Consider the following 9,472-nt stretch of genomic DNA (forward strand, 5'->3'; position numbering starts at 1 on the left):
ACATTATTCCCACTCTTTTACACATTGAGACTGTGACTTGATCCCTGTATCACAGAGCCCTGTTGTTCCAAGGTTGAGCATACATCACTGTTTACCTAAGAGCCAATGACCTTGAAGGAAGAAGTCCAAGGTGTATTGAAGGCATTGGAAAAGAACAAAGCATCAGGAATTGATGGAATACAAATAGAAATCTTTCAACAAACTGATACAGCACCGAAGGCACTCACTCATCTATGCCTAGAAATTTGGAAGATAGCTACCTGGCTAACAAAGAGATCCATATTTGTGGTCATTCCAAATAGAGGTGACCCAATAGAATATGGAAATCATCAGACAGTATCATTAATGTTGCATGTAAATAAAATCTTGCTAAAGATAATACAAAAATGGCTGCAATCATACATTGACAGAGAACTTCCAGAGGTTCAAGCTGGATTCACAAGATGGTGTGGAATGAGGGATGTCATTGCTGATGCCAGATAGATCTTGACTGAAGCAGAGAATACCAGAAAAATGTTTACCTGTGCTTTACTGACTATGCAAAGACTTTCAACTGTGTGGATCATGACAAGCTATGGACAACATTGCAGAGAATGAGTATTCCAGAACACTTAATTGTGCTCATGAGGAACCTGTACTTATTCCAAGAGACAGTTGTTTGAACAGAGCAAGGGAACACTAAATAGTTTAAAATGAACAAAGGTGTGCACCAGGGTTATATACTTCCAACATACTATTCAATCTGTATGCTGAGCAAATAATCTGAGAACCTGGGTTATATGAAGAAAAACGTGACATCAGGATTGGGGGAAGATTTATTAATAACCTGAGATATGCAGATGATACAACCTTGCTTGCTGACAGTGAAGAGGTCTTAAAATATTTACTGATGATGATGAAAGACCACAGCTTTTGGTGTGGGTTGCATCTCAATGTAAAGAAAAGAAAAATCCTCACCACTGGACCAATAAACAACATCCACACAAATGGAGAAAAAATCGAAGTTGTCAAAGACTTCATTTATCAACACTCATGGAAGCAGCAGTCAAGAAGTCAAACTATGTATTGCATTAGGCAAATCTGCTTCACAAGACCTCTTTAAAGTGTTGAAGAGCAAAGATGTCAGTTTGAGGACTAAGATGTGCCTAATCCAAGCCATGGTATTTTCAATAACCTGATATGCATGTGAAAGTTCAACAGTGAATAAGGAAGGCTGTCGAAGAATTCATGCATTTGAGTTATGGTGGTGGAGAATATTGAAAATACCATGGACTGCCCAAAAGAACAAACTAGTCTATGTTGGAAGAAGAACAGCCAGAATGCTCTTTGGAAGCCAGGAAGGCCAGACTTCATCTCTCAGACTACAGACATATTATTAGAAGGGACTAATCCCTGAATAAGGATATCATGTTTTTAAAGTGGAAGGTTGGAGAAAAAGAGAAGGACCTCAATGATATGGATTAGCACAAGTGCTGGCAGCAATGGGCTCAGACTTAGCAATGATTGTGAGGTTGCCTCAGGACCAGGCAATGTTTTGTTCTCTTGTACATAAGGTCTCTATGAGTTGGTGCTGACTTGATCGCACCTAACAACAAATGGCTAATGATCATGAACATTTCTTCACTTGTTAGTTGGCTGCTTGAATGTCTTCCTTGGTGAAGTTTCTGTTCATGTCTCGTGTCCATTCTTTTTTTTTTCTTTCAAGTTTTTATTGTGAATTGAATGAAAGTTACAGGGCAGATCATCAGTTTTACATTCAACAAATCATATACTTTGTTTCATTACAATGATTATAATCTCCATGTGCTCTCAGTTAAGAGTATTTCTCGCTATTCATTTTAGCTCTTTTTTAAAAACACTCAGGCATATATAATAATTTAAACCACCAAAGGGCACATTCTGCAAGCCTGCTTCCTGGCTACCAGGTCTCAGTCCCTCTCTTGCCATAAATCTATAGTCTTCAGCTGCTCCCTCTCTCCATAGCCCCATCTCTGCCTCCATCTCTTTTATCGCTGCTTCTCTGGATATGGTCCCGCATTCTGCTTGTGCTCTTTTCCCTTGATGGTTCTAGGGTCCTCTGTTTCTGGACTGTAAGATAACTACTCCCCTGTTTTTATTACAAAACTTCTACCTTTACAATTGTAACAGTCGCAATTAGTTGTGATAACAATTACTCACTGTTGAACCATAAGAATCTTATTCCTATCTCTTTTTACCAGACCCATCTAGACAAGATGAAAACTAGTCAGTGGAGAGTCTCCCTTCCCCAGCACACTCTGAAACTAAACTCCCTCTTGAAAACTTGTAAGCTAGTCACTTTGTGTCTTTATCGCCCCCTCATTTTAGGTAGCCAATGTCTAAGTTGCCAGTCCCTATGTACCCTGTATACAGGGGGGATAGCATTGATACTTGATGTGAAAATTCCTTCCCTGTCTGTTGGTATTTTAAGCTACTACATCCATGAGTATAGGTCAAGTTCATCAAATTGTAGCAATTTACCCTTGTTTCCTTTATCAAAAAAAAATCTTCCTCTAGTGGAGTTCTGATTATCAAGCCATCGAGGTTAGATCAAATTGGTACTATCTGCAACTTTGTGTCCTCTCACTTCATATCAGCTGGATGCTTCACTCTCAGCTCTAGCCCTCCGTGGCTATGTCCTTGTCCATGGGCTATACTCAGGTGTCCCCAGGTCTTACCACTCTTTGGACCAACCAGCCCTTCCTCTTGTCTCTCACATCTTCAGGTTGATGGGAGTCTATGGAATGTGGTTGAACTTAGCCCATATCTTCATTGCTGCCTTTCCCCCTCTTCCACTCACCAGTAGACCAATGTGGTCACCAGCAAGTTTACATGCCTGCTCATGTGTTCCCTTTGTTTCAGTCTTAGAGGGGCTCATGCTCTTTTTAAAATTGGATTGTTTATCTTTTTCTTGTAGAGGTGTTGTAGTTTTCTATACATTTTTGACATTGCTCCCTTGTCTGATATGTCATTGCAAAAACAGTTTTTTTTTCCCAGTCTGTGGGCTCCCTTTTTACTCTTTTGGCAAAATCTTTTGATGCACAGAAGTGTCTAATTTGTAGGAGGTTCTAGTCACCTATTTTATCTTCTACTGTTTGTGTGTTTTCAGTAATGCTTGGCAGTGTATTTTGTCATGCATTAAAGCCTATAAGTTTATCCTTATTCATTGGTGATTTTTTTAGTTTTAGGTTTTTAATTGATGTTGAGTTTAGTTTTGTATTTGGTGTGAGATATGACTCTTGTTTTATTCTTTTACAAATGGATTTCCAGTTTTGCCAGCACCATTTATTGAAGAGATTATATCGTCCCCATTTAATGTGTTTTTGGGTCTTTGTCAAAGATCAGCTGAGTATATATGTGGATAGATTTACTTCTGGATTCTCAATTCTGTTCCATTGATCTATGAATCTTTTGTTGTACCAGTACCAGGCTGCTTTGACCACTGTGGCTGTGTAGTAAATTTTGAGATCACGGAATGAGAGACCTCCAACATTGTGTTTCTTATTAAGCAGTGCTCTGCTTATCCAAGGTCTCTTTCCTTTTCATATAAATAAAGTTAGTGATTAGTTTTTCCATCTCTTTAAAGAATGATATTGGAATCTGGATTGGGATTACCTCTTTACTTTTATTTTTCTGCTTACCCCATCTACTAGGACCAGTCTAAGGATAGACAGTTAAGAACTACTGTTTTGGGTTACTGCCTTTCTGAGAAGTTCTGGGAGACGGTGTTATTTCTTTTGCTTGCATACCTCTGGTGACCGAGGCACTCACTACCTTTCCTCTTTGGATAATTCAAGCTGTTATTTCTTTTCCATAGCACTTCCCTTACCTGACCTTTGTTGTTAAGTGCTGTTGATTTTGACTCACAGCGACCCTGTATAGGGTTTCCAAGGAGAGGCTGGTGGGTTTGAACTGCCGACCTTGTGGTTAGAAGTCCAGTGCTTACTCTACAGTGTCACGCAAGGTTAAATGTCCCTCCTATATGCTCTTAAGGAGCCCAGCACACTCACCTGTCACTCACCACTCATACTGTGCTGTCTTACAGGTTGCTGTGATGTTGGAAGCTATGCCACCCATATTTTAAATACCAACAGACTCACCTATGAGGACATGTTTCAGCTGAGTTTCCAGACGGAAGAAGGAGGTGTGGACTATATCTGAATGTGCATCCACTGAAAACGTTATGAATAGCAGGGGAACACTGTTGAAAGCACCATAGTATTGAATATTGAAACATTATGAATAGCATATATCTCAGAGTATTATGAGATACAGTGCTGCAAGATGAGCTCCTCAGGTTGGAAGGTACTCAAAATACAATTGGGGAAGAGCTTCCTCCCCAAAGTAGAGTTGACCATGATGATGTGCATGGAATAAAGCTTTTGGATCTTCATTTATTGATAGGGCACAATTCAAAATGAGAAGAAACATCTGTAAACATCCATTAATAATCAGAACATGGAATGTACGAAGTATAAATCTAGAAAATTGGACGTTGTTACAAATGAAATGGAACACATAAAATGGATATCCTGGGTATTAGTGAGCTGAAATGGACTGGTAGTGGCCATTTTGAATCAGAAAATCACATGGTTTACCATAGTGGGAATGACAAATTGTAGAGAAATGAGGTCACATTCATCATCAAAAAGAACGTCTCAAGATCTGTCGTGAAGCATAATGCTGTCTGTGATGGGATAATATCCATACACTTGAAGACTAAGGTGTGCCTGACTGAAGCTTTCGTATTTTCAATAGCTTCCTATGCATATGAAAGTTGCTTCTTAAATAAATAAAGGAAGACTGTAGAATTGTTGCAATTGTGTTGAAGAAGAATATTTATAAAAGTACCACGGACTGCCAGAAAACCAAACAAATCTGTGTTGGAAGAAGTATGGCCAAAATGCTCCTTAGAAGCCACAATAGCAAGACTTTGTCTCTCATACTTGGGACATATTATTACAATGGACCAGTTGTTCCTGGACAACATCATTGCATGGTGAAGTGAAGGCTCTATGAAAAAAAAAGGTAGACCCCCAACGATATGGATTGGCACAGTGGCAGCAGCAATGGGCAAAAGAGTAACAGTTGTGAGGATGACAGAATTTGTGCATAGGGTCATTATGAGTCAGAACCAACTCGAAGGCACTTAACAAGTAACAATTAAGGAGCCCTGGTAGTGTAATAGATTCGGAGCTGGGCTACTATTCTCAAGGGCAACAATTTGTATCTACCAGTGGCTCTGCAGGAGGCTCTGCAGGAGAAAAATGAAGCTTTCTGCTCCCGTAAAGATTTGTTGTTAAGTGCTGTTGAGTCAGTTCTGGCTCAGAGAGAGCTTCTATAGGGTTTCCAAGGAGAGGCTTTTAGGTTGAACTGCCGACCTTGTGGTTAGCAGTCCAATGGTTATCCTACAGTGCCACCCATAAATATTTACAGCCTCAGAAACCCTATAAAAGTTCACTGTGAGTCAGAAGTGACTCAGTTGCACACAACCACCACCACCATATGTGTTCTCTTATATGCCCTGCAGGTATGGGTTTGAACTGTCGACCTTGTGGTTAGCAGTCCACTACTTATCCTAATGTGCCCACACTTTGTTGTTGTTGTTGTTAAGTGCCGTCGAGTCGGTTCCGACCCATAGCGACCCTGTACAGGGTTTCCGAGGGTGTAAATCCTTACGGGAGTAGAAAGCCTCATCTTTCTCCCGCGGAGCAGCTGGTAGTTTCGAACCGCTGACCTTAAGGTTCGCAGCCCGATTCGTAACCACTACGCTACCAGAGCTCCTAGTGCCCACACTAGGACTCCAAAAGTTCATTAATAATTCTTGACTGAAAAAATGAACTTGTATCTGCTGGCATTATCATACTAATGTTATTTGTTGTTGTTGTTAAGTGCTGTTGAGTCGATCCCGACCCATAGTGACCCTGTATAGGGTTTCCAAGGAGCAGCTGGTGAGCTTGAACCACTGACATAGCAGTTCAAATGATTTTGCAATCTGACGCATTAGCCCACAGCACTACACCAGGACTCCATCAATGGTATTACTAATCATGAAAATAGTATTTACTTAATGTGTACTATATACACTTTGTGATTTTGATCAGCAATAAGCTTTTATGTTAGGACATTTGGAATAAGAGGAAAATTATAATTTAAGAAGCATCTTGTTTTTAAAAAACAATTTCTCTGGGAATTTATTCTATAGAATACTTCTAAAAGTACTCCAAGATGTATGCGCAAAAATGTCCACTGCAGTACTGTTTGTAATAGCAAAAAATTGGAACCAGTCCAAATATCTATCAATAGAGACCTATTAAATAAATTATAGCTCAGCCATACTACATTAGGCAGCCTTTAAAAAGACTGAGGTAGATCTAAATGTATTGACATGGAAAAACATCTAAGATATATTGTTAAGGGAAACAATTCCATTTTTGTTGAAAAACACAAATACACACACATACAATTACCCAGAAAAAAAATTAATGCACTGAAAAAATTTGAGATAATATGATCAAATATGGTTCTTTCTCTGAGTAGAATTGTAAGGAATTTTTATTTTATAAATTGTCTATCTTGACAATGAAAAAAAATTACTAAGAAGCATGTATTATTTCTAACGACTTTATTAAAACATAATTTATATACCATAAAATCCATGTATCACATTTAAGGCCAGAAAAAAAATATATTAAAAAAAAAACATAACACAAACAAAAAGAAAGGTTACTGACGTTGAAGCCCACTGGTTTTTTCCTACAGTAGTTCCCCACCCTGCACCTTCTCAAACCATCCATAGTTCTGCTCAATTTATTTACCTAGGTCTATGTGGCGCTGCAGGATAATGTGTTAGACAGTAAGGTCAGTTTGAACTGCAAGGTCAGCGGTTCAAACCCACCAGCTGCTCCTTGAAAACCCTATACTGGGTCACTATGAGTCAGAACCTTCAACAGCATTTAACAACAACATAAAAGGAGAAGGACTCCTGGTGTGGTCCTGTAGGATCAGCACTGAACTTCTAATGACACAGTGGCCAGTTCAAACCCACCAGTTGCTCCTCAGAAACTCTCTATAGGGCCACCAGGCACTCTTGTAAACTCTATACAGGGTCTCTAGGAGTTGGAACCAACCTGATGGCATTTAACAACAACAACAACAACAGTAAAGGGAGAAGATTCCTTGGTGGTGTGGTGGTTAAAGTTCTTGGCTGCTAACTGAAAGGTTGACAGAAGAAAGATGTGGCTGTCAGCTTCCTAAAGATTTGCAGACCTATAGGGTCACTATGGACTTCTGGTGTGGCGCTGTAAGATAAGCACTGGGCTGGGAACCAAAAGGTTGGTGGTTCAATCCCACCAGCTGCTCCTTGGAAAACCTGCATAGGGTTGCTATGAGTTGGAATTGACTCAATGGCACTTAACAACAAAGGGTTGCTATGAGTTGGAATCTACTTGGTTTCTAAGTTTTTTTCAGACATTATTTTGGGTAAGTTCCTGGTCTTTCTGCTCTTTCTCCTGCCCAACCTCACTTTTAGGGAGGAGCTGATATCTTTTTATCATTAAGTGAAAGTGGTTGATAAGACCTACCTTATTTTTCTTTCTTGTGATACTTGCAATTTTAACAGAAGATAAAATATCATTTTGACTTTCAAACAAGAAAGAAACCTCCAATTATGCAGTTCCTACACATACAACCTGAGGACGAAGTAGGGGATATATATTTTTTTGGGGTGGGGGTACACGCAACATTTCTCAGCATCCTTGAAAATATACTATTCGTCATGTTAGGATCATTTATGTACAGGTGGACATTCCAGGTTACCACTAGGTAAAATGGGACCCACTGTGGGGAAAAGCTAGGATTTTGTCCAAACAGCACCTAAGAGAATGAAGAAAACTGTAATGGGAAGGAAGCCTCTCAATTTCACAATGTGACCTTGATTGCCCCATTTAACCTGGTTGATGTCTCTGTGTAGAAACATTATCATGGTCAGGAAGCATAGATTAAACATTTATACATGCACAGATAATCTAAGCCAGTTTCAAAGAGGTGGCTATACAGTTAAACATCCAGAATATATGTAGACTGTAGCCATATATATTCTTGTTAGGAGAGACACAGGGTGGCTGAGGGCATGGGGCCCTGAGCTCAAATTCTGATTACCATATACTAGCTGGGTGACCTTGGTTAAGTGGCTTTGCTGTAATTTACCTCAGTTTCTCCATATGTTACCTGGGGATAACAATAATTCCCACCTTCTAGAATTGTGAAAATAATATTAGTTAATTCATAAAAGTGCTTAGAACAAACAGTGCCTGGTACATAATAGGTCCGCAAATGTCAGCTATAAACATCCCAAAGCAAACCCAAGGTCCTGGGGTCTAGTCTGACTCATCACAACCCTGCAGGGCAGAGTAGCACAGCTTCATTTCCAAGGTAGTAAATCTTCACTGAGGAATCCTGGTGTAGCACTGCAGGATAAGCACTAGACTACTAACCACAAAGTCAGTAGTTGAAACCCACCAACTGCTCCTCAAAAACCCTACGTAGGGTCGCTGTAAGAACCGACTCAACGGCACTTACCAAATCTTTGCTGACACAGACTGCCACATCTTTTTCCTGCAGCTCTTTCTATTACCTGTTGAGCACTTTAACTACAGAATCACCAGGTTGCCCCCAAGTTCAACATTACTTCCTTTTTTAAAGTTTTGATTGTGAATTGAGTGAAAATTTACAGGGCAGATCATCAGTTTTACGTTTAACAAATCATATTCTTTGTTTCATTACAATGATGATAATCTCCATGTACTATCAGTTAACAGTATTTCTAGTATTCATTTTAGCTTTTTTTTTTAAACACTGAGGCATATATAAGAATTTAAACCACCAAAGGGCACATTCTGTAAGCCTGCTTCCTGGCCGCCAGCTCTCAGTCCCTGTCTTGCCAGGAATCTGGAGTCCTTAGCTGCTCCCTCTCTCCATAGTCCCATCTCTGCCTCCATCTCTGGTATTACTACTTCTCTGGACAGGGTCTGGCATTCTGCTTGTGCTCTTCTCCCTTGATGGTCCTAGAGTCCTCTGTTTCTGGACTGCAGGATTAACTACTCCCCTGTTTTTATACAAAACTTCTACCTTTACAATTGTGACAGTCACAATTAGTCATAATAACAATTACTCACTATTGAATCATAAGAATCTTATCCCCATCTCTTTACCAGACCCATCTAGACAAGATGAAAACTATTCAGTGGGGATTCTCCCTTCTCCAGCACACTCTGAAACTAAACTCCCTCTTGAAAACTTGTAAGCCAGTCACTTCGTACCTTTATCATCCCCTCATTTTAGGTAGCCAATGTCTAAGCTCTGGTAGCGTAGTGGTTACGAATCGGGCTGCGAACCTTAAGGTCAGTGGTTCGAAACTACCAGCCGCTCCGCGGGAGAAAGATGAGGCTTTCTA

The sequence above is a fragment of the Chrysochloris asiatica genome, unplaced genomic scaffold, assembly GCF_000296735.1.
Source record: "Chrysochloris asiatica unplaced genomic scaffold, ChrAsi1.0 scaffold00047, whole genome shotgun sequence".
In the NCBI taxonomy this organism is placed as follows: domain Eukaryota; kingdom Metazoa; phylum Chordata; class Mammalia; order Afrosoricida; family Chrysochloridae; genus Chrysochloris; species Chrysochloris asiatica.